Here is a 23,237-nt window from a genome sequence, read left to right as displayed (position 1 = left end):
ATTGGAGATCATCGTGTTAAATGAAATAAACCAGGCACAGAAAGGAAAATATCACATTTTCCTCTAATATGCAGAATCTAGAAATTTTTTTTAAAGAATTAAAAGCAGAAGGGAGCTATTTGAGAAGAGGAAAGACACCCGCAGAAATGAAAAGGAGGAACAGGAGAAGGGGAGTAGGGTAAATAAAATCAAAGCAACAAGAAAGAAGCTAAAAAAGAAAAATAAGGCTTGATGTTTCTAAATGCCCAAGTCACAAAGGGAAAGACAGCAAAGATTTATATCCAAATGATTTAACTACAAACCCTGTACTCATACAGGGCAATCAGAAAGACTCTACGATTATCCTAAGCTGAAAGGAGCGGCCTTCCCAATCTGTACTCACCCACCCAATCACCTATCGCCACCTGACTCATAAACAGTGGGGTTCAGTTGGCAAAGTGCATGTCACCTTAGCATGAAGACGCGTTTGGTCCCACAAGCCACAGAAGAGTTGGATGTGGCAGCAGTGTGCCTGTGACTTCAATTCTGGGGCAGTGAAGACAGAGGGATCCCAAGCCAACCTCGTCAAATTGGTGAGCTCCTGGTGACAGTCAGTGAGAGACTATCTCAAAAAATAACAGGGAGAGTATCTGAGAAAGACATCTGATGTCAACCTCCGGCCTCCACACGTATACACACACATGCATGCATGCACACACAAGTGGGGTCCCAGCAGGCTTCGGGGCCTTCATCTCACACCTCTGAGACCCATACCTTGAATATCCAAAGGAGGCTTCAACGAGGCAAGAGCCTTTTGAAGACTCTCTAAAAACACACTTTGTCAGTAAGAGGTCTTGAACTTTAACTACCTTAATGCCCTACGTGGAGACTAAATTATCCTACAGAGAAAACAGGAGCAACCCTTCTGAACCAGCATTCAGGATGGACGTTGCCGGAAAAGAACTTAGCTCAAATAACTGAGCGTTTATTTATTGAGTTCCTACTGTGGTGGCATCATTTTAAACTATAAAAGAAACACATTTAACAGTGTGACTAACCGACTCCTAAGTGTCCCCAGTACATCTACCTCTTAGGTGGCCCAGAACACATGTACTGAGTCTCTACTAAGCTCAAGGGAATAGTGATCAGGCCCAGAGCACTCTGAAACACCCCTGGCATGGCCTTTAGTGATTGCTGCATTTTTAATGACTGAATTAGTTGACTTCCTTGTCACTCTAACCAAAGGCAAACCAAAAAGCAACTGGATGGAGGAAGAATCTGTCTCGGTTCATCGCTGGAGGCGACAATCCATCCTGGCGAGGAACACGTGGCAGTAGGCTCAGCTGTAGGCAGAAGTGTGAGGCCCCTCTGTTCGTATTTGCGCAGAGCAAGAAACAGAACTGGGACAGGAAGTGGGGGCAGGCTATAAACTTCAAATATGGCCCTGGAGATGCCCCTCTAGCTAGTCCAGCCTCCCCAAGGCTCTGCACAGCAGCACTGTGAGCTGGAGAACACGGCTTGAGAACGATTCTCAGTCTACGGGCTGCAAACCCCTGGCGGGTCAAACCCTCCAACAGGGGCCGCATATCAGATATTTACATTATTATTCACAACAGTAGCAAAATCACAGCTATGAAGTAGCAATAGGTTAATTTAATAGTGGGAGCCCCCACAACATGAGGAACTGGATTAAAGGGTCACAGCATTAGGAAGGTTGAAAACCACAGCTCTAAAGAATGTGTCTCAGCAGCAAGCTACATACAAGAAAGCTATGAAACAATAGCTATGAAATCCCAGGTGATTTGGGTCTAACCAGTCCCCAAGTACAAATAACAGTGCTATCATCCCGAACCTCCAGCTAACCGGGGGAAAGAACTGTCCTCTTAAATAGTTCTCTTCCATCCCACTCCCAGGTACCTCTCCTGCTGAGTAATTCTGGACACTTTAAAGATTTAATTGATTCCACAAATCAATGCGACCACCGCTCAAACACAATGGCAATCAGTCAAACACCACAGTGCCAGGGTTTTGCAGAAGGGCAACTTTGAGTGTCCCAAACAGGACAAGAATTTCTTTGCTCTGCTAAAGAGAACAGCTCTGTTGGTTAGGCTTCTCCAGAGAGTTCTCGCACCAGGGCTTCTGAGCTTCAAAGCTCAAGAGTCAAGCTCTTTGAATCACAGACACATCCTTCTCCAAGGTAAAAGCTATCAGCAAGAAGTGTAAGCCCGGCTTGTTCTGGAGCCGATGGCTGCCCCTGCATGGGACAATTACTGCATGTGCTAAAGCAATCCTGAGCAAATAGATCTAAGTGGGAAAAGGGAACTCCTGTCTTAGTGTTTCTGTTCCCACAAAATCTCTTCCTGCCTGTCTCTCCATTTCTATTGCTAGTACCACACAGGTCCAACTCAGAACCATCTTATCTTGGTTATTATAATTACCTTCTCCCTCGACTCCCTAAGTCTACTTGAGCGCTATGAGTCTACTCTTCACCCAGTCACAGGGCCATCTGTTAAAATCGACTCGTGTAGCACACGAGCTTGAAGCAAATTCCGTTGCCAGAGGACAAAATTCACAATCCTACTGCCTTATTGTGTTCCCTCCTTGAGACATGAACTCCAAAGCAAGAGACCAAGAGACAGTCCCAGAGAAGCACAGGTAATGTAGGGTGTGCAAAAACATCACAGGGAAAGCAGAAGAGTACTAGACAACATCTCCTTTATCCCATCATGCAGCTGCACACCTAGCTACTCTCTTTATAGACTGGTCTACTAGCATAAAGAACCCAAGGCAAGTACGTAAATATCTTGGAGGTTCAATGGAATCCTTATTGTTTCTTCTGGTGGGAGGGTCCCACCTCTTGGGACTAGGATCTCTAATGCCACAAAAACTTGAGATTCAATGCAGGAGGCAATAGCTCCCCAATTTGGTCCCTGAAAGTGACTTTGAGAGAACCCAAGCCCTTTCAGCCCTTGGCTCCCAGATCCATGTATTCTGTCCCTTGTGGCAGGATACCATTTAAGGGCCATTAAAGATCTGGATTGTGTTCAGATGGGAGGACCTACCTTCAATGTCTGTGGTTCCATGCCATGGCCTAGGGACCTGTGCTGAATAGAAGGAGAAAGGAAGCTGAGCATTGTGCTCATTCCTCCCTGCTTCCTGAGGGTGGATGCAACATGACCTCAAATGGCCTGTGGGTGCATCACAGCCCACAGTCTCATACTCCTGTCATGCATTCCCTACCACCATGAACCTCCCTTCTTTAAGTCGCTTTGGTCGGGTATTTTGTCACAGTGACGAGAAGAGACAGCAAAACACCCATAGAGCCATCTATACCCTAATGACTCCCTTTCTCTGCCCACTCCATCTTCTCTTTCCCAGTCTTCAACCCAATGAATGACCAAAGCAATGGGCCCCTGACCTACCGTCTTTGTAGAAACTCATCTCTGACTGTTTCTTCCCTCCATAAAAAGACTAATAGTCAAACGACATAACTTAAAACACTTCCTTGCAACATTTGGTCTTGAGAGTCCACTAATATATGTGCGGACCCGTCCAAGAACCAATTCAGTGGTTTCCTTCCACCTTTAGGCCATGGGACATGATAAGGAGACAGATTTGAACTGAGCAAAAGGTATTGGCTCAACCAAGTTGGCTGACACAGACAGCTAAGCCTCTTGAACCCATCTGTTCTTAAGTTTCAGAATCTGCTCCAATCTGAGTCTAAATACCATTCCCACCACAACAGATTGCTGATATATCTCCTCGGTCAAGGACTTAGTTATGCTAATACCTAGTTCAAAGTGGAAACCTCTGGCCATAAAGTCACTTGATCATCCATGGTCAGGTGCTCAGTCTTTGCTAGAGTCCAGTGATACTCTAGAACTAGTTTGAAAGTGTCCAGTATTCTGTGCTACAGTGGGCATAGCCTTCTTCCAAAACTCCGGGTGTTTTCTCTTGAGTCTCCTAATGGAGCTCGCCAGACTCTACTAGAGACATCTCCAACACTACTGTATTTACCTTGTCACCTGAGCTGAGAAGACAGGGATGTAGTATGGCACCGCAGCTCAGACTTGCATCTCTACCCCCTTTTCACCCAGACCCACTCAAAACCAGCCTCATCCTGGGCTATTATTTATTCAAACAAATAATAGAACACTATTATTCCCAAAGGAGAATCTATTGCCTCACAAATCCCAAGAGAACCAACCAAGCACTACGGCTCTTCCTCCACGGTTGGAACTGCGACTGGCAAGATACTGAGAGTGTCAGCAATGTGCTGGCTCCTGAATCTTACTGGGCTTATTTCCTGCCTCTTGATATGCCTGTCTCTTATGAGGGCATCCAAGTTCTTGCCACTTCCTGTTCACTGGGCTTGAGGAGAATGATGCCATCAGTACAGAGGACCAGCCTGGTGGATCTGGAGTGTCAAGGCAATCAAAGGCCCTTTAGACTGCAATGTAATGGAAGAAAATCAACACGGCCCTGAGGCAAGACAGTGACTATATATTGCTGTCTTTCCCATGTGAATACAAACCGCTTCTAATCCTTTTTCCTGATGTGAACTGAAAAGATCAAACGCTGCACATCAGATGCTGGAGGCAACAGTGATCTACTCTAGTGAAGACACTAAATCCAGCACAGGGCAGCTTACAGCTGGAGCTGCCATTTATTTTCCACCGTCCATGAGCTGGCTACTTTCATGACAGCTTGACACAAGCTACAGCTATCTGGCGGGGAGGAACGTCAACTAAGAAAATGCCTCTCTAAGATCAGGCTGTAGGCAAGCCTATGGGGCATTTTCTTAATTAGTGATTAATGGGGGAGAGCACAGGCCATTGTGAATGGTGCCATCCCTGGGCTGGAGGTCCTGGGTTCTATAAAAGAGCAGATAGAACAAGCCACAAGGAGCGAGCCAGCAAGCAGCACCAATCCATGGTCTCTGCATCAGCTCCTGCCTCCAGGTTCGTGCCCTGTTTTGAGTTCCTGCCCTGTCTTCCATCTGTGATGGACTGTCACCTGAAAGTGTAGCAAAATAAACACTCTCCTCCCCGGGATGCTATTGGTCATGGTCTATCACCACACAGTAGAAACCCGAATTGAGACAGTCTACCATCATAGTCTTAGAATAGCCTGGATCTTTCAGGAGTCTAGTCAATGACTTGTGTGGGATGTGAAGTCCCTCTGAAAAATGGCAGGGGAAATGCCTACCAAAGTGCCACTTCTAAGTGCTTGCCCGAAGGGACTTGGCCTTCCCTTCCATGGAAGGACTCAGCCTGAAAAGTAGCTCAGGTCTGAGAGTGAGCGAAGAGTCGTCCTTGTCTGCTGGAAAGGCTGCCACGAGCCCCGGACTTTTTACCCACCTCCTCCAGTTCCTTCTTGGTGACAGAAGTCAAGCAAGACCCTGGTTGGCTGCCCATGTCCAGCCCCTTAGCTACCAGCGTGGGACCCTTGGGTGCAAGGTTTCTTAGCTGCCGCTTGGCTCTATTGCTTGACATGGTGACCAATGGCACCTTTCGTCTGTCTGTCAACTGCTGGCCTCGGCTGTTCTAAAGCCCATCACTGCCCCTCTCATCGGGAACCCCAGCTCCATGTCCATACCTTCAAAACTACCGAACACCCCTCATTAGGGTACCCCTTGCTACTTTAGTGACACTTTAGGTCCTCGGAACCCTTCCCAAAAACACAGTCCACTGCTGTCCAGTCTCATGCCTCTGACTGAGTCACCAATAGGCATCCATAGTCACCAAGGCAACTTCAGGACCCCACAGGGACCTGCAGGCACGAGCCCCACAGGGGCATATCAGTCACACTTTAACCCTGGCAGTAATGTCCGTATAGACATAGGATCCTGGCTCTTAGGAAAGTATGTCAGTAGCTGACACCCTGATCCAGGCTTGGGCTCCCACTGCTACCCAGAGGCAGCGCAGGCAGTTCTTCCTAGAGCCACATCTGGACATCCCGGATCAAGTCACTCTGACACTCGGCTCAACCCAAGTTTGTTTCTCGACTTCGACGTGTACCTTGAGAGTCCTATGGGTGGCTGGGGAGATGGCTCAGTGGTCAAGGCGCCTCCTGTGAAGGCAAAGGGACTAGAACTTAGATCCCCAACACTCATGGAAAATGATGGGTGAGTGTGATGTCCAATTTGCCATCTGAGCCTTGAAGGCAGAGACAGGAGGCTTCTCAGAGCAAGGTGGCTAGCAAGGCTAGCCATATCGGGAGGGGAGCGGAGAAAAATGTATAACTCGATAAAAAACAATAAGAAAAAAAAAGACTAGCCATATCAGTGAGCCCAGGGTTTGACTGAGAGACCATGCCTCGATGAATAAGGTGGAAGAACAGATGAGGATGATTTCCATTATCAACCTCAGGCTCCATATGCATGTGCACACACACCTACACACACATGAGCCCACAAACATGTGAACACACATATGCCCACGTGAGAATAAAAAACAATTTACAACAAAGACTCATATTGCTAGGGGACAGTTCTGGGTCTAGTGACCCGTACCTGTGACTCTGGTACTAGGGAGGTGCAGGCAGAAAGATCAGAAATTCAAGGTTATCCTTGGTTCTAAAGTGAGTTCAAGGCCCACCTGGGCTACATGAAAGACACTTGATAAGAAAAGAAGGAAGGAAGGGAGGGAGGAAGGGAGGAAGGGAGGAAGGAAGGAAGGAAGGAAGGAAGGAAGGAAGGAAGGAAGGAAGGGTGGGTGACATGTTACCCAAAGTTGTAATCAGGCATCTGTAATCACAACAGCAGAGGCTGGGGGACTGTGAGTTCAGAATAGCCTGGATTACATAGTGAGACCCTGTCAAAAAAATAAATAAAATAAAGGTAGGAAGGAGGGAAGAAAAGAGTGGAAGTGGAAGAGAGGGGAGAGGAAGAAAGAAGGGAAGGAGAGGGAAGCAGAGGGGAGGGAATCATACATTTAAAATGAGTGCATTGTAAAATAGAGAGGGCTGGGTCCTTCCCTGCATGGGAGAGAAATCCACCCCTTATCAACACTCATTATGGAAGCAAGAACTAAACTTTTCTTCGGCTAAACAGAATGTTCAAATGTATCTGATACGGCAGCTTAGCTATGCACCACTCCAATCACCCCGTGTTCAAGGATCCGAAACAGACTGGTTCATGCCTCCAGAAAGAGGACAACAATGTAGACAAAACCCTACCTCACACCTCTTCCTTTTCTGCTGCAAAATGGGACGTCCCCCAGAGAAACTGGAAGCAGAGATGCCCATCCTTCCTAAAAGTCTTGCCCCTCTCACAGACTGGTGGTCAGACACCAAAGCCCCCAAAGGCCAGCAGAATATTAATAGACTCCCTCAACTCCGAGTCCATCACCTAGCGCTCCTACGGGTCCTCACTGGTCCCACAGGTGGGCTAGGGTGCACGGGCCCAGTCACTTTCCCATCACCCAAGTTTACTTTATCCCAAGGCATATTGTAGGAGAAAGAAAAGGGGGGGGGAAAGGGAGGAGGGGAGAGAAGGCAGGTGAGGAGGATGGAGGAAAGGGCTTTTGTAAAGACCTTCTGCTGCTGTGTCTACCCAGTGAAGTCCCCACCCTGGAGATCCAGGTGATATCTTGCTTGTCAGTGCACAAACCAAAGAATTCTATGGAACCTAAGGAAGAATCCTCTCCTAGAACCTGGAGAACAGCCTGTGAGTATTATGCATTCCCCAGAGCAGTGGTTCTCAACCCTCATGCTGTGACCCTTTAACACAGCTCCCCATGTTGGGGTGACCGCCAACCATAAAATTACTTCACTGCTACTTTCCAGCTGTAATTTTGCTACTATTTTGAATCGTAACATAAATATCTGATCTGCAGGTCGTTTGACTCCACGGTGTCGCGACTCACAGGGGTTGAGAACCACTGCCCTCGGTCTTGGCTTTTCCATCTGGGGATAATTCCTTGTTTCTCGGGCCTCAGAGGCTCAGAAATAAAAACCGGAGCAAACCACAGCCTCAAGCGTGCAGAGGCAGAGGGCTGTCACCGCCATCAGTGCTGCAACCCTTACCTCAGCCACCGTGGCTGCTTTCGGCACCATCCTATCATATGGCATGGGCTGCAAACACAAGGACGGCTAGGCAGCTCTAGGCCTGCTCTCCTGGAGCTTACATTCTAGTAAAAGAGACAAGTGCTCATCAGATAATCAAACAAATGTGAGCATGCTTACAAACTGGCATAAATACCCCGAGGGAACGCAACACATTCTAGGAGCGCAAATAAAGAAGGGGCTGGCTCGGAGGCGCCTCTGAAGGCGTAACATTTGAACTGACATCTGAAGCATGAGTACGAGTTAGCCAAGCACAAAAGGGGAGGGTGGAGAAGGCACAGTCCCAGCAGATGGTAGAGCAGGTGCCCAGGGTTCTGCAGCGCTGGGGGAAAGTGACAGGAAAATGTTGATGAAGGTAGAAGGTCGGCACAGACCACAGGGACTCAAGGGGGAGCCTGCAGGGGCAGGCAGGAGGCTGGAGAGGCAGGCAAGGTCAGGCCCTGTGCTCTTAGAGACAGGGTCAAAATGCTAGTCCTCCCTGTTAGAGCCAAGAGAGCCAGGTAAGAAGATTGGCACAAGGGATGCAATGTTTGAGGGACTCACTCTGTCGGTGGTGCAGACAATGAACTGGAAGGAGCAAGAGCAGAAGCAGGGATGAGGTAGGAGTCCTCCCTGGGAATCCAGAGAAAGGATGATGGCGGCTTAGACTGTGGGTGTAAAATCAACAGGACTTGGGTGATGGGTGGATAATGGGCTAAGAGCAGCTGCTACTGGCATCTTGTGCTCTCAGCAGCTCATAAAAATTGCAAGGTTCTTTTGGTTTTGAACAATGGAATCTCATCTTCCACTGGGGCCAGATTTGGAAGTGCCTGAGACAAGAATTGCATGAAGTCAAAAGTGCCCTTGGAAAACTCTGAAGCCACCCGCAGAGTACAGTATCCCTGAGTTTGTTTATACAGCCACCAACAGAAATTTTTAGGCACACTAAAGTTAGAGAGGCGCTGAACTAGAATAAAGAAAGCAACAGAAGGAAAGAAAGCCCATATGCAAATGTCTGGGCATTCAAATCACTTGCCTTTAAGACAAGGACTCAAATCCCTAGGAGTGAATGAGGAGATTAGGGGGGTGGGGGTGTCCAAAGAGGAGATATGGCAAGAATTTTCTTAAAGCCCCGCTATGGCTGAAACATACCCTCTTGGTTTGAACACTCAGTCCTTGCAAACTGTCGTCACCCATTAGTGTACCAATCACTTACAGCGTGTGGTCTGAGTGTAGTACCACAACCCCAGCCTCTACTCCCTCTTCATGGTCATCTCACTCCAGGTCACTGCTCAGCTAGCTCAGCCTGGATCTGCTAGGACCCCTCTATCAGCTGGAAAGTCAAGGTCAGACAGCTCTACCCAAAACCTTCTTAAGTTCAGGAGCTGAGACTGTGTACCCAGGCCACCTGCTCATCCTGAGCTGGTGAGGCTCTGCCCCTTGTTTTCTCACCTGACTGATGAAGCAGACACCACCTCGAACTCTGCCAGCACTGGGCCAGAAGGAAGGAGCTCTGTGGGCTTCACGGAGCGATTAAAGGCCCTGCGTGAGGCAGGAGTCACTTCCGCGCGCAGCTCATTGGCCGGAATTCATCACGAGGCTTCACCCAACCACAAGAGGGCCAAGAAGTGCAATCCTTCCATGTGTTCAGCAGGTGCACAGCCAGAAATATTTGACAAACAACACTAATGACTTCCACATGCTCTAAATGTACAATGACGAGAGAAGAGACAAGTCTTAACTATGAAGTCTGTGTTTGGATCCAGGACCCTGTGGAACCATGTGGCTGAATAAAATTTGCCCGTTTGCACCCCAGGGGGCAGAGACCATGCCCAGAAAGACTCCCAGGCACCATTTGGATGCTATCTTGGAATTGAAGGGAGGATCCATCAGAGCTGCTGACAGCCTCGGCTTGTCGGCACTGCCTCTAGTCTCTCAGCCACGATTCTAACACAAGAAACAGCGAGGACTGGAACTCTATTACCAAGGATCCCTGACAGTCCCTGGCAGTGCCTGGGCTGGAGACAGTGGCCATACAGATGAATCCTTGCTCTAGAGACGCTCCCAGCAGGACGCCGTGGGAGTCAGCGGTCAGCTCCTCCCTCTGACCCCAGACATCATGGTGTTCTCTTCTCACAGAGGAACCTAGTCCCCTCTTTTGCACTCAGGCCTGTCACCATGCTTTCATCAGCAGTATGGGACAGGAGCGAAGACCAAGCCTTAAGATGACAGTCACTTCTGCTTCCTCCTTCTGGGAATCCAGCGACCATAGTGTAAGAAAGACAAAGCAAGCGAGCAGACACCATGGGAATGGAAGCCCTGGAGAGGAGGAAACACCTGGGACATTCTAGCTTCCAAGAGGCTCCCAGCCGAGTGCGGCCGCAACAGATAATGCAGAACTGCCCAGAAGAGCCCAGTAAAACAGAGAGGGAAACTTCCATCATTTTAAGTCACTACTGTTAAGGTTTAGTTTGTTACACAGCCACAGGAAATTGAAAAACACTCACTAGCTGATGTTCTAAAGAGGACCGGAGGAAGAAAATCTAAGAACACATTAAAGGGTATGCCAGGTTGGGCTCTCTGGAACAGCCTCTGAGACAGAGGTTTCAAAGAATGAGTTTTATTGGATAGGGGACGCTCTCTGGAAAGGAAGAAGCTGAAAGTAAAGTTCACGGAGCATGGAGTAGTGATCACTAGAGGATGGGAAGCAGGGGGAGGGGGAGGAGAGGGGGAGGGAGGATGGATTAGGGGTACCATCGCAGCTGGACAGAAAGTGAGACATTCTTACGGTCTAGAGCCCGACCCGAGGAGTTCGCCGTAACATGCTTTAGCTAGACGAGACGCTCTCAAACGCTACAAACACGATGAAATGGTAGACACGGGAATGTGAACTGTCCTGGTCTGATCTGGACACAGTGCACACATGTGTTCAAATATCATCCTGTACCCTAGAAACATGTGCGTCTGCTGTATGTCATTCAAAACGGTTTTTACCGTTTTTGGACTTCCACCTGCGGTTGATTTTGGTAAACTTGACACAAACTAGAGTCAGCTGAGAAGAGGGAGCCCCAGCTGAAGAATTGTCACCATCAGATTGGCTGGTGGGCAATATCCGTGGGGCATTTTCTTGATTGCTAATGTCTGTAGGAGGACCCAATCCACTATGGAAGGTACCATCCCTAGGCAGGTGGGCCTGGGCTATATAAAAAAGGTGGCTGACCATGAACCTGAGAGCCAGGCAGTAAGCAGCAATACCCCATTGGTTCTGCCTCAGGTTCCTGCCTTGACTTTCCTCAATGATGAACCGTTACTTGGAATTGTGAGAAGAAACAAACCCTTTTGGTTTTGGCCACAGTATTTCTTTACGGCAACAGAAAAGCCCCTAGAACAGCCCTGAAGGCCTGGGCCCGACCTTAGAATATTTTGCAGTCACAAAGGGGAGAGTTGTTCTAAGCTGAGGCAAGGAGGCTGGCTCTCGAGGCCCCTCATCAGCTGGTATTAGCTGTAGGTCGTCCCACGAGGGGCCATCACTCGAGCGATGGTAGCTGCCTGCTGTGTCACAGTCCCCACAGAGGCAAGTGGCTGGCACACCCGGCAGCTGAAGACAGCGACAGCGGTAGCAGCCGCAGAGAGGAAGGCAGGCACCGGAATGCAACCCCTAGTGGAGGTGAGCCCACAGCACTTGAACTGAACTAGAGAGGGAGGCTGTCTGCGAAGGGAGGAAAGAGAGAAGAGGGAGCTTCCAGGCAAAGGAAGCCGCAAGAGCAAAGAAAGGCTCCAGTGTGAGAACAAGCAATGCTGTTGCCAGCAGAACACACGGAAAGCAGAGGAATGTGGGCTTCCCCTGAGGCAACAGGGACTACTGAAGAGTTCCGAGCAAGGCTGAGACTGGTACGCCATCTGTTTCTAACGATCCCTCTGACAGGAAGGTGGAAGGTGGACCAGTAAAGGTGAGACCGGAAGCAGGGAGCCTGGCAAGGATGCTAGAGAGAAGGCAGCTTCCTGCTCCTGCTGGGGGTCACTGCCTGAGCCCTGCATCCTCTTCTTCCGCGGCAGCCAGGTTATATTGCAGCCCCATCCGCGCTATGGGTCTGGTGGCTAGCTGTGTCACGGCTGCTACATGGTGCAACTGAAACAGAGTCTTGAAAGTCCCCTGGGTCATTCTTATACACAGGAAAACTACAGCCTTTACTGGGAAGGCGAGGGTCATCTACCACCTAGGTGACCTAGAGTGTCAAGGTAGTTAGGGGACTCAATTCAAATGTCTCTGTCCTAAGTAACGGGACCTCCAACCAAACCCTGACTAATCAAAACTCAGCAGACTTTCTACGTTGAGAATTCTGTTTTCTTTGGAAATCCTCTACTGTGATCCTGAGTTAAAATCTGTTCTTCTACCCTCCAACTGTAGAAAACATCATTTTTTTTTTCTGATGGCCAGGAAGCACTCCCACCTTTACAGTTCACTGTAAAATTAGCGATGAGGAACTAGAGAGATGGCTCAGCGGTTAAGCACACTTGTTATCCTTCCAGCAAACCTGGGGTTCAGTTCCCGGCACTAACATGGTGACTCCCAATTGTCTATAACTCCAGTCCTAGAGAATCTGACACCCTCTTCTTGCCACCATGGGCGCTTACACATGTGGTACACAGACGTAAATGCAGGCAACATAACCAGACACATAAAAAGAACTTAATTTTGAATTAAAAAAAAATAGTGATGAATTGCCTCAGCCTTCCATTGTTTTTTCCCCCGGCCACAATCATCTGATTCTATAGACTTTATGATCGCTCCCTCCTCTGAGAAGCCCAAGTCTGAGAGGCTAGCCACCAGCACAGTGCCTCCCACCAGTTTCCCATCCGCCTTCACCACTGCTAAAAGTTTTAACAATTGCACTGCTAAAGTCAGTCAGGGGCCATTAGAACCTCCACCCACCACCAGAGACGGGCTCTCCGGCTCTCGTTACCAACGGGCCGGTGGATAATCCAGCTCAGATTCCCATTTTAGAGTCCGTTTCCTAGGAACCACTCCCAGCACCAACTGTAGTAGTAGGTCAGGTTCCCTAGAAATAGATCAAAGATGGAGATTTGCATGCAGAGGACTTACTGGAGAGCAAGAGCAGGAACATTAGCAAAAACAGCGAGAAAGCAGGACTGGGCTGAGCGAGCCCTTGATCCCTGTGTGTGTGCATGCGCCTGCGCGTGCGGCACAGGTGGCACTCACTTGAAATGTTCTAGAGCGGGTAAGGCACTTCAGAGATGCACCAGCCCGAGGCAAGAGTAAACAATCAGCCAGTGAATTGGAACTGCCTCCAGGGAGGAACATAAACTCCAGGAGAGGCAGTTCCATCTGCCCAAGGGCACTTCTGGGAGAGCCACCACTGAATGCTATGGGCCACCAATGCCACCACTGGGAACTAAACCACAAAGTCCTCCACAACCCCTACTGTGAACTCAAGATGGAGACTGGTGGTTGGTATTACTCCTGAGGGCAGACCCATCTCTGCTGGGTCTGGTCACAAAAGAGTCACAAGAGACTTTGGCAGGAGGATATAAGTGGGAGGAAGCTCGTGTAGGGGTGAAGGAGAAGTGGGAGGAAAGATGACCCCTGTGGCCAGGCTTTTTCTGTTTGTTTGTTATTTGGTTTTTTGTTTTGTTTTGTTTTCCAAGACAGTGTCTCAGTAGCTTTGGCGTCTGTCCTGGAACTAGCTCTGTAGACCAGGCTGAGCTCGAACTCACAGAGATCCGCCTGTCTTTGCCTCCAAGTGCTGGGATTAAAGGTGTGTGCCACCACCACCCAGCCCTCTTGGCCATTCTAGTCTCTGCTCAAGGATGGCTGCTGGAGTAAACTTAGTGCCTAAGATAAGTTGTTTCCTTTTAGAAGTGCAGCTTTGCCAGGCATGGTGGCACACACCTCTAAAGTCAGCACTTGGGAAGCAGAAGCAGGAAGATCTCTGTGAGTTCAAAGTCAGCCTGGTCTTATGTAGTGAGTTCTAGGTCAGCCAGGGCTACATAGTGGGACCCTGTCTCAAAACAAGGTATACAGCTTTGAACATTGCTTGTATTTGCATTCTCCCATGTGCAAAATGTATACAGACACATGTACACACCCAGGTGCATACCAAGTTTTCCCAAAGCAGAACTCCAGCCACAGGCTGGTGAGCAGATCTCTGCCCTCATTAGCCAAAAACTGATGGCTGCAGATTATACATCTGAATACCACATCTCCCTGTAACCTGCTGCCTTCGGGTATGCTAGCTAGAGTCCCAGCTCTGATCAGAACTCGGGAAGCAAGGGCGACCTCACCAATAGCAACTAACAGTTATTGGGCACCAGCTGTGTTTACAAGTTCCTCCTCTCTAACCGCTGTGAGAACAATGCCTGCTTGCCCATTTCACTGGAGAAGAAGCAGAGGCCCCAAGAAGCTAGACCATTTGTCTATGGTTTGTACAACTGGTTGGTGTCAGAACTGGGACCAAGAGTCGAGTTAAGTTGGTGACAGAGACAAATAGGAGACATTGAGAACTGAACCGGTTCATTCATTCATCTGGGAAACATTTATGGAGAATCTACTATTCCAAGCACTTGTGAAGCTTCACGCAGCTGTGGCTTCGGACAGCCGTTCTTTCAAGTAACTCCCTCAACAGTAGGAGAGGTGGGTTAGTAACGAACGGAATACGTCCACACTCATTTGGCCGTATATGTTTAAATGTATAATGGATTCTTTGGTCTGCCCCAGTTCCCCACTTCAGAGCTGAGACTCCTTCACCCTAGTCGTGGAGAATATTGATGGCTGGAACATTCGGCACTGTCTTTCTGCAAAACTGATCTGAAAAGCTCCTACACCTAAGCTCACACCCTGCCCTAGAAGCACCTATGTCCAATGTCTAGCCAGTAGAGAAGCAAAGGTCTTCCAGAGCTACCCTGGCTCCCAGGTCCCTTGGGATGAGCTACAGTCTTGGTTGTGACGACATCACACGTCAACTTATCTTCTGCCCTAGGCTGCTTCCTTCACTCCTCGCAGGTCTGAGAACCTTTGCCAGGAAACTTCCACCAAGGAACATTCTCTACCACAGTCTCCCCGTGCTTCCAACCTGCTATGGGAAGGGTATCGTCTAGAAGAGGAAGAGGGGAAAAACAAAAGGAGAAAATCTGCAGGAGGAGAAGGATTAGGAGGGCGGGGCCCAAAAGGGCAGCAGGCTGTGAAATCAAAGAAGATATTTAAGGCAACCTCATTAAGAAGTGATATTTGAGCAAAGTCTTGAAGGTGGATGCAAGGGAGTTACCCAAGTGGAAACCTGGTGGGGAAGCAACCCAGGCAGAGGGAGGGGAGACCAGGAGAGGCCAGTAATGGGATGGGTGACACAGAACAGAGCACATAAGAACTAGCAGGCCATTATAAGGTCCTCAGATCTGGGCAGAGGACCTGGTCCAGAGTTAGACCTCCCCGGACTTCTATGTAGAGACAAAGGGCTGAACAGGGCAGTGTGCTTATTATAAGTCAGTGCAGCAAGCCAGGTGAGGTGCACCAGGATGGTGAGGTGCACCGGGATGGTGAGGTGCACCAGGATGGCAGTGATGGTGGTAAAGGTGATCAGAGGTATGTTTTTTAAGTACAGCCATGTTTGGCCAACAGCTGGGTGCAGGAAGTGAAGAAAACACAGGAGCCAAGAACGACTGTGACGCTTTTCTTGTCCTGAGATAGAAAGACTTGCCAAGACCTCAGAGAGATGCCCCTGAAGAAGGTTTAGAGGGACCCTGATGTAGACATGTTGTACTTAAGATTTATAGAGTAACACCAGAGCATTGCCCAGCTCTGGGATAGACAAAGTAGGCTATCGTTCCAATTGGGAATGACAGATGGGGTTTGGGGGCACAGCAAAAGTTGGAAACACTGGAGGCTCAATATCAGGGGGGACCTGATTCTATAATCCCGTCCCCTGACATCTCAAGACCAAATGCATGTGGCCTCCTTACTCTGTGCGGGGGAACAAGCAGACACATAGTGGCTGTGAAAAGTGACCAACTGTATGCACATCTGTGAGCGAGATGAGAGTTCAAAGCTGTGTGTGCGTGTGCATGGGTGTGCATGTGTGTCTGTGTGTGCATGTGTCTGTGTGTGGCTGTGTGTGGCTGTCTGTCTGTGTGTGTGTGTGCATGTGTGTCTGTGTGTATGTGTCTGTGTGTGTGTCTGTGTGCCCATGAAGATCCAGCACCTTGCAATGTGAAGAAGGAGATGATGCCAGCCTAGAGCCTGGCACACAACAGCCTCCCATTGTTATGGAATGTGTAGAGTAAGCAATTAGTAGCTGCTAGTATTTAGAACAGCAACATGCCCTCTTGGCTGCCCTGAACCACACGAGTCCCCTTAAAGCCTTGTACAAATAGCTCTAGAACACAAAGGTGCCTGCAACTCCCAAATGCCCGTCTGCTCCCCTGAGCTGCTGTGTCTGGCTGCGTGGGGAAACTCCTGACACAGCTCCGGAGGGCCGAGAGTTAACTCTCCCTTTGCCATTAAACAGAAACAGGGAGCAATCTGCGTGAGACACAGAGCTCCGGCCGGTAAGCAATTCCCCCGGAACAACAGATAAAGCCTGGCACTAATGTGCAGCCAGAAACGATGTGTAATTGGCATGAAAGAATCTCTGAATCTACATGCCGCTTTTAACTCGGGAGACTTAAATTACGATTAATAGTTCCCTTGTAGAAGGCAGAGGGGGATAGAGGAATTCCAGGCCCCTGAGCTCAGGGCCCCAGGCTTCATGTAAGCTTCAGTGTTGAAAGGGAGGGAGCTAAATAGTGTGGAGGGAGGAGAAAACCGGAAGTGTAGCTTTCTCATGGTCTCCGGAACCTGATGGGTTCTATTTCTTGCAAGCTTCTAACCTGCCACTCTCCGAAGAAGCGCCTGGGTACTCCTGAGCTGCAGAGCTCCTGCAATGTAGCTAACAGCCAGAACTCCCTGCCCTCACTGTGCAGATGGGGAGACTCAGTAGACCCCTGTGGTGTAGCTATTTCCCAAACTAGGAAAGGCCTGGAAGTTTCTTCCTCCCATTATTACCTGAAGTAAAAGCATTCAGAGACCAAAAGGGTGTCTGCCTGCTTCCATACCAGGTAACAGTGTGAACTCAGCCCCCTGACTCAGTGGCCGGTCCTTCCGTTGTGCACCTAACCAATGAGACAGTTTTGGGCCTGGGAGTGTGGCTCGCTGATAGATCACTTACCTAACATACGTAGGAGCCTAGGTTCCGGCATCAAATAACACAAAGACAAAATTAAAATAAAAAAAAATTATAGCAAGAGCAAGGAGATGGTGGTACACATCTTTAATCCCATCACTCCAGAGGCAAAGGCAGGAGTTCAAAGTCAGCCTGGTCTGCATAGTGAGTTCCTGGACAGCCAGGGAACACAGAGACTCTATCTCAAAACCACGTCCCCACTCCACCCCTGAAGAAAAAAATGATAAAAGAGTAACCAATGAACCCCACAGCCCTTCCCCTCACCCACACTCTTCTCTATGGGGGCTAGTGTGTGTTCCTGAGGGAGTCTTCAAAGTCCTCCTCAGGGCCTGGATCAGCTCCCTCTATCTTTGCTTGGCTCAGTCTAAGTGTCCCCTTCTCCTCCACTTTATACCACCCCTTCTCTCTGTTGGGCAAAGTCACTGGCCTCAAGGCTGTATACAGCTTCAGTAGTGTGTCAGCCGGGCACAAACAGGAATCAAAAAGCTAGCTTAGCTATCCTCCAAGAATGAGGGGTCTGGCCTTCAGAAGACACCAACAAAACTGAGAGAAGGGGCCCGGAGAGTGGCCATAACATCCCCAGAGGGGCTCAGACTCCTGTGTCAGTGGGAATTCTGAATCTCCCTACACATGAGCTCATGGGTGGCTGGGTGCCCAGCCCTGTGCCTCATGGCTTTGGAATGTGTTTTTAGGCTGGCCTGCCTCGCTCCCCCCATCTTGCCACAGCAAGTGCTACTGTCTGCTTTCGGCTCTTCAAAGCCAGGCAAGTTCCAGAACAGATTTTTTTTCTTTCTAATATTTACCAAGTTGTGTGTGTGTATGTGTCTGTGTGTGTGTGTGTGTATGCGCGTGCACATGCACACAAGCACGGTGCATGCATGCAAACAGCATGCATACAGGTCTTGCCAAGGGGCAAAGCCATTGTCTATGTGCATGGTTGAACCTGTGTGCACCTGTCTCTAGGTATGAGTGGGCACCGTGTGCATATCTGTGTGCGTCTGTGTATGGAGTGCGTGTATTCTATGCATGAGTCGTTCTAAAGGAACGCAGTGGGATCCGCTTGGGGCCCTGTGTAGCTGAACCTTATTTATAGCTCTCCTCTGTCTGCTTCGTTTCCTCTAACTTCCCTGCAGAATGATATGAATGAAAATGACACTATTGACTATCTTGGTAACCATAAAAGACCTTATAGAAATAAGATTTTTATAGTTTGTGGACTGGGAGAATCGAAAGACTAAGAGTTATGGACTCGAAGGAGAGGAGAGAATCAAGCCGAGGCGGTCGGAGAGGTCCCTGGGTGGATCGTCTGCGGGTTTTTTAAAACAAACTCATACAAATAAAGTGATTGTCTTGAAAGAGTTATGGGAGCCCTGAAGCTGGGCAATATCCCCTCTGCAGAGGCGGAGGGCAGCTTGCTCTCTGCCTGAGAGGAAGCCCTCGCTTTAGCTGAGTTCCTGCTCCCAGCCTCCCCAGAGAGGTAGAGGAGGCAGCCTCAAGACCGACACTGCCCTTTTGTCTCCTGGAGAGCTATAGGATTTGACACATTAGGAGGTGAGCTCCCCATCAGCTACATGCCCTACACTGAACGCCAACCCTGAAATCAAGACTACAAATCTGCCCTTCCCAGCTTCAGCAGAAAGGCCCCTCCAACCCCACAAAAGCACTGCATTTAAAATGCTCCCCTGACACCCATCCGCACAGAGACTCTCTCCGCCATTTCCCTAGGAAGCCCCACAACACAACCCTGTAGACACCATGCATCAGCCACCTTACCAAAAATCTAAATCCAGTACTAAAGAGCTTCGGCCACTCCCACTTAGAGCCTGGAGTGTCAGAGGAAGCAGGGCCACCCTGCACACCTCGGAGTTCAAAAGACACGCCCGCAATTAATTGGTCTGTGGAAATCAGGGTACACTCTCCCACCCAGGGCAACAGGAGAGAGTGGTGTTGAAGCCTGGTGATCGAAGTTTAAGTCTTGCTCATCCCAACAAAGTAAGCGCTGGGCTCTGGGTGCCCAGAGCGGAATCATTCAGCTGAAGTCCTAATGGTGGAGCACCTGTCCAGCAGAAGGGGAGCACTCCCTGGCACTAGGATCATAATACAGGCCCAAACTGCATGACTGCCCAAGGAGCACACTTGAACCTGACCCTGTAAAGTCTCTTTGGAACAGGGGACTTTTCCACTGGTCCTTGAAACACAGATAGGAGCTTGCTAGGAATAGATGGAAAAGTGAGCAAAGCCAGTGGGTGGGGACTGAACTCAAAGGCCCCGAGGCAAGGAAACGCAAGGTATATTTGCTCTATTGTGGTGTCTTCTGAGGTTTGCTGGCTGACTGTGAGGGTCAATTCTGAATGAGGTATTGAGGGCCATGTCGTGAGTCGGGGAAGAAAAGTGGTCTGAACCAAGGGTCTAGGCAATGGTGGTGACACTGCAGAGTGTCACATCAGAGATAGAAAACCAAGGAAAGATGGGACAGGCTTCCTCCAACCCGCAGTGTCATCTGAAGACTAATCAGGTTCTGCTAGCGGGTTTCCAAAGAACAGATGATGCTTTTTGTGACTAAGCAGTCATCTTCCCGGGTGCCTCTCCCCAACTCTGTCTTCTCATGTCAACCGCCCCAACTTCCAGCTCCACCCCCGCCCTCTGGGGCAATACTAGGTCCTTACGCTCTCCCATACTGGAACAAACAATTCTGCGATTCTGAAAAACATATTGGAGCAAACAATTCTGGAAACCAGAGAGAAGCCATGTCATCTAATCAGGCAGCCCACTACAGGCAACCCACCAGGTCTCATTCTGACTTCTTTCTCCTCTCCCTGGGGACCTGAGGACATACAGAGAGGGCCAAGGGCATGCCCATAGCATGTGTCAATGCCCAGACTCCTCCACCTGACCTTTGTGGAAAGATGCCCTGAGTCCCACCCCAGACTGCCATACGGCCGATGGTAGAGACATAAGGAGTCCCAGGCACCCCACTTGCTCTGGACCTTTCCAGTGCACTGGGAAAAGCAGCCTGCACTGTCAGCCAGCCAGAGCTGTCTGAATTGAGGGCAGCTGAGCGGGCCCGATTCACACGACTCGGCAACACTGCAGCAAGGAGGGTTTATGGTTCTTGATTACACCCAGCAGGGAGGCCTTCTTAGTGATGAGAGAGAAATATTCAACAACCTGTCTTTGCAATGTGCTGATCTGTGGGGTGGGGGTGGGGGGGTACAAGAATGATTTATGATTCATGAGTGAGGAGAAGAGGGTTTTTCAGTCCAGGGCTCCCCCAAACCACTTTTACATTTCCTTTCTTGTCATTTATTTTCTCATTGGTGTGCGATGTTCCAAGCAGAATTCTCCCTGGGGTCTCTTGCAAGCAGTGGAAGGCGCAGAAGGACACAGGCCAGAGAGGGGACTCAGCTCTGGCTCAGAGCCAGGACAGGACCTAGGCAGTGTTGCCTCTCCCCCCTTGTCCCACTTCGCCCTACATTCAAACTCCATCTGCTCTCATTTGGTGCCTAAACACTGTGCCTGGCCCATAGTCATCCCTAACAAATGGACAAATGGATGACTGAATGGGAAGCCGTTCCCTCCTCCTAGGTGGGAACTCTGGGTCCCCTACAGTCATATCTAATAACTTGCACCAAGTCAGCGCCAGTGATCCTTCTTGGATAAATAAGTGCTGTATAGTAGATTGTACACCACACAGAGTGCCTCCTTCCACCTACTACAACTGAAGCTCATTCTGATTTGGAATGATACACTATGTGCTACACCCCCCCCCCCAAAAAATAGGGTGCTAGGATTGAGCAGACTGTTTTGGAGATGACACTTGTCCCTTAATCCATGAAAAACCTAAGGCCAGAGGATGGTCCCAGAGAGTTTGGAGGGGGAGAGGAGAGGGAGCCTGTCTTTTCTACAAGAATTCTGGTCTCTGCCCTCCCCAAACAGCAGAAAGAAATGGGGTGCTTCTGTCATTCACACCTCTCAGATCTTCTCAATGCCCTTAGTGTGCTCCCATAACCCAGAAGAGACATCTGCTAATGTCTTACTGCCTCAGTCTCCCCTCTGGGGGCAGGGAACAATCCAGGAGGAAAAGAAAGCAGAATGTCTTTATATGAACAATAGGATTCCAGGCTCCCAGACGTGTCCTGACCTCCCGACCCTGGTGTGAGTAGGAGCCAGAAGCCCACTTGGACAATGAGGGGGAGGGGATCCTGAGCTTGCGACCCAGAGGGCCACCCCCACCCCTCAACCTCACCAGAGATGGGTGCAAAATCTTCAAAGCCAAAGCCGGCAAGCTGATGTTCTCAGTCAGGGGACAAGAGCATCTTACAAGCCCAGAAACAGGCTAGGTCAGCAACTGTGTACTTCCCCCAGGGGGCCAGAGGTCAGCAGGGAACCACCTGCCCGGCTTGCCTGACCCCTCAGAGGCCGCCAACAACCCTACTAGGTCTCTTCACTTTCCCCAGGCTCTGCATGGAAAAAGAAGGGAAGGGGGCACAGAGACCATACCCGCACCGCGAAACTTTATGCTGTAAAGTTAATCCACTGAAGCGTAGCCCAAAATAAGCGCACTGCCTAATGTGCCGGGAACTGCCGGTCGCAAGGCCAGACTGCAAGCGGATGTCTGCGCATCTCCGCCCGCCCGCCCGGAGCCTGCATTTAGCGCCAGCGAGGGAGTCTGGGCTGGAGCGCTGCTTTCACACCGACTCGAGCCGCGAGTTTATGGATCTTGATTGCACCCAGCAGGGAATCCTTTTTAGTGATGAGAGAAAAAATATTCAACAACCTGTCTTTGCATTGGGTGTGTTGGACACACTTCCCTGCTTCGGAATCAGACATATGCGGGTTGTGGGAGTAGAGCTGCTGTCAGCAGGCCAGAACGCGCCTCTCCTCCCCTCCTCTCTCTCCTCTCCTCCCTCGTCCCCGGGCAGGGGGCGGGGAGCGAGGGGCTGGTGCGGCCGGTCCCCGGCCACGCAGAAAAGACCCGTGGCACCCCAGAGAGGCAACCCCCCGGGTCCTCCTCCTGCGCGGCGCCCGGGCCGCGCTTCCCTGCTCCGGCCTGCGGTGCGGCGGCTGTGCTGGCCTCCGGGGAGCCGGCGCCCGCGTGGGGCCCGCTGACAGCGTGCCCAGTAGAATATTGTATTAGTTGGTTGTGAGCTGTGTTCTCGTCAGGGTATCTGAGTTTCACAGAACAGACGGGGTGAGAGTTTTTGTGCTATATCCAGATTGGCTTAAAATAATGTCGGTTTTGTAGCTTATTAAACCACAGAAACTACACCGAAGTCATCCGTGCTGCTGTCAAAAAACTCTCAGAGTCGCGGTTGGGGTAAGAGGGAGCTCAGGCCAGGGAGCTGACTCCTGACCTCTGACTCCTGACCTCTCAGGCTTTATATGGCTCTCTCCTAGCTCGACTGCAGCACTGCCCGCTTCGCTCCAGAAACCCTGCTGGGACTTTGCAGAGTGAAGAGGCAAAGGCTGGGAAGGGGTGAATGCCCAGACCCTCAGACTGATGCTGAGGTCAGCCCTGGCAGGAGAAGGGCTGGGGTGGTACTACCTGGCCAAAGGGGAAGGCTGAAAAATGCAGGTGCTCACCTCATCTGGGAAAGCTCCTGTCTCCGGGCAAAGGTGTGAGATTCTTTGCTGTCTTATCCTGGAATTTCAGGGGAGAGCTAGGGGTCTTGAGGATTGGGAAAAGAAGATCCTGAGATACAAAAGGGTTCATGGGCACCCCTTCCTGGCCCAGAAAGGTCTCCCCTTTCCTTCTTAACAAGTCCCCTAATTCCAAAAATATGACTGTGTCCCCTATTGGAAACAAGCAAAGAGGCATTGTTTCCAATGCCAGAGCCACCCCCTGTCCCCTGCCCACCTGCAGGGGTCAACACTGCTGTCCACTTCACATTGCACAATAAGCCCAGGGAGTGTGTGCTGCAGTGAGCCCTGTTACCACAGGAAACTAAGGCCCAGAGTGTGCAGTGGGGATTTGAGCTC

General features: G+C 49.9%; 1 long non-coding RNA gene across 7 annotated transcripts in view; it reads right to left on the bottom strand.

Annotated features, from left to right (window-relative positions):
• LOC125400423 (uncharacterized) overlaps positions 1-23,237 on the bottom strand; it is a 128,849-nt gene that overhangs the window by 25,888 nt on the left and 79,724 nt on the right. The gene's annotated exons all lie outside the window — the stretch shown is intronic.

Source organism: Myodes glareolus, chromosome 3, assembly GCF_982192425.1.
Source record: "Myodes glareolus chromosome 3, mMyoGla1.1, whole genome shotgun sequence".
Taxonomy (NCBI): Eukaryota; Metazoa; Chordata; class Mammalia; order Rodentia; family Cricetidae; genus Myodes; species Myodes glareolus.
This window is presented reverse-complemented; position numbering and strand designations above follow the sequence as displayed.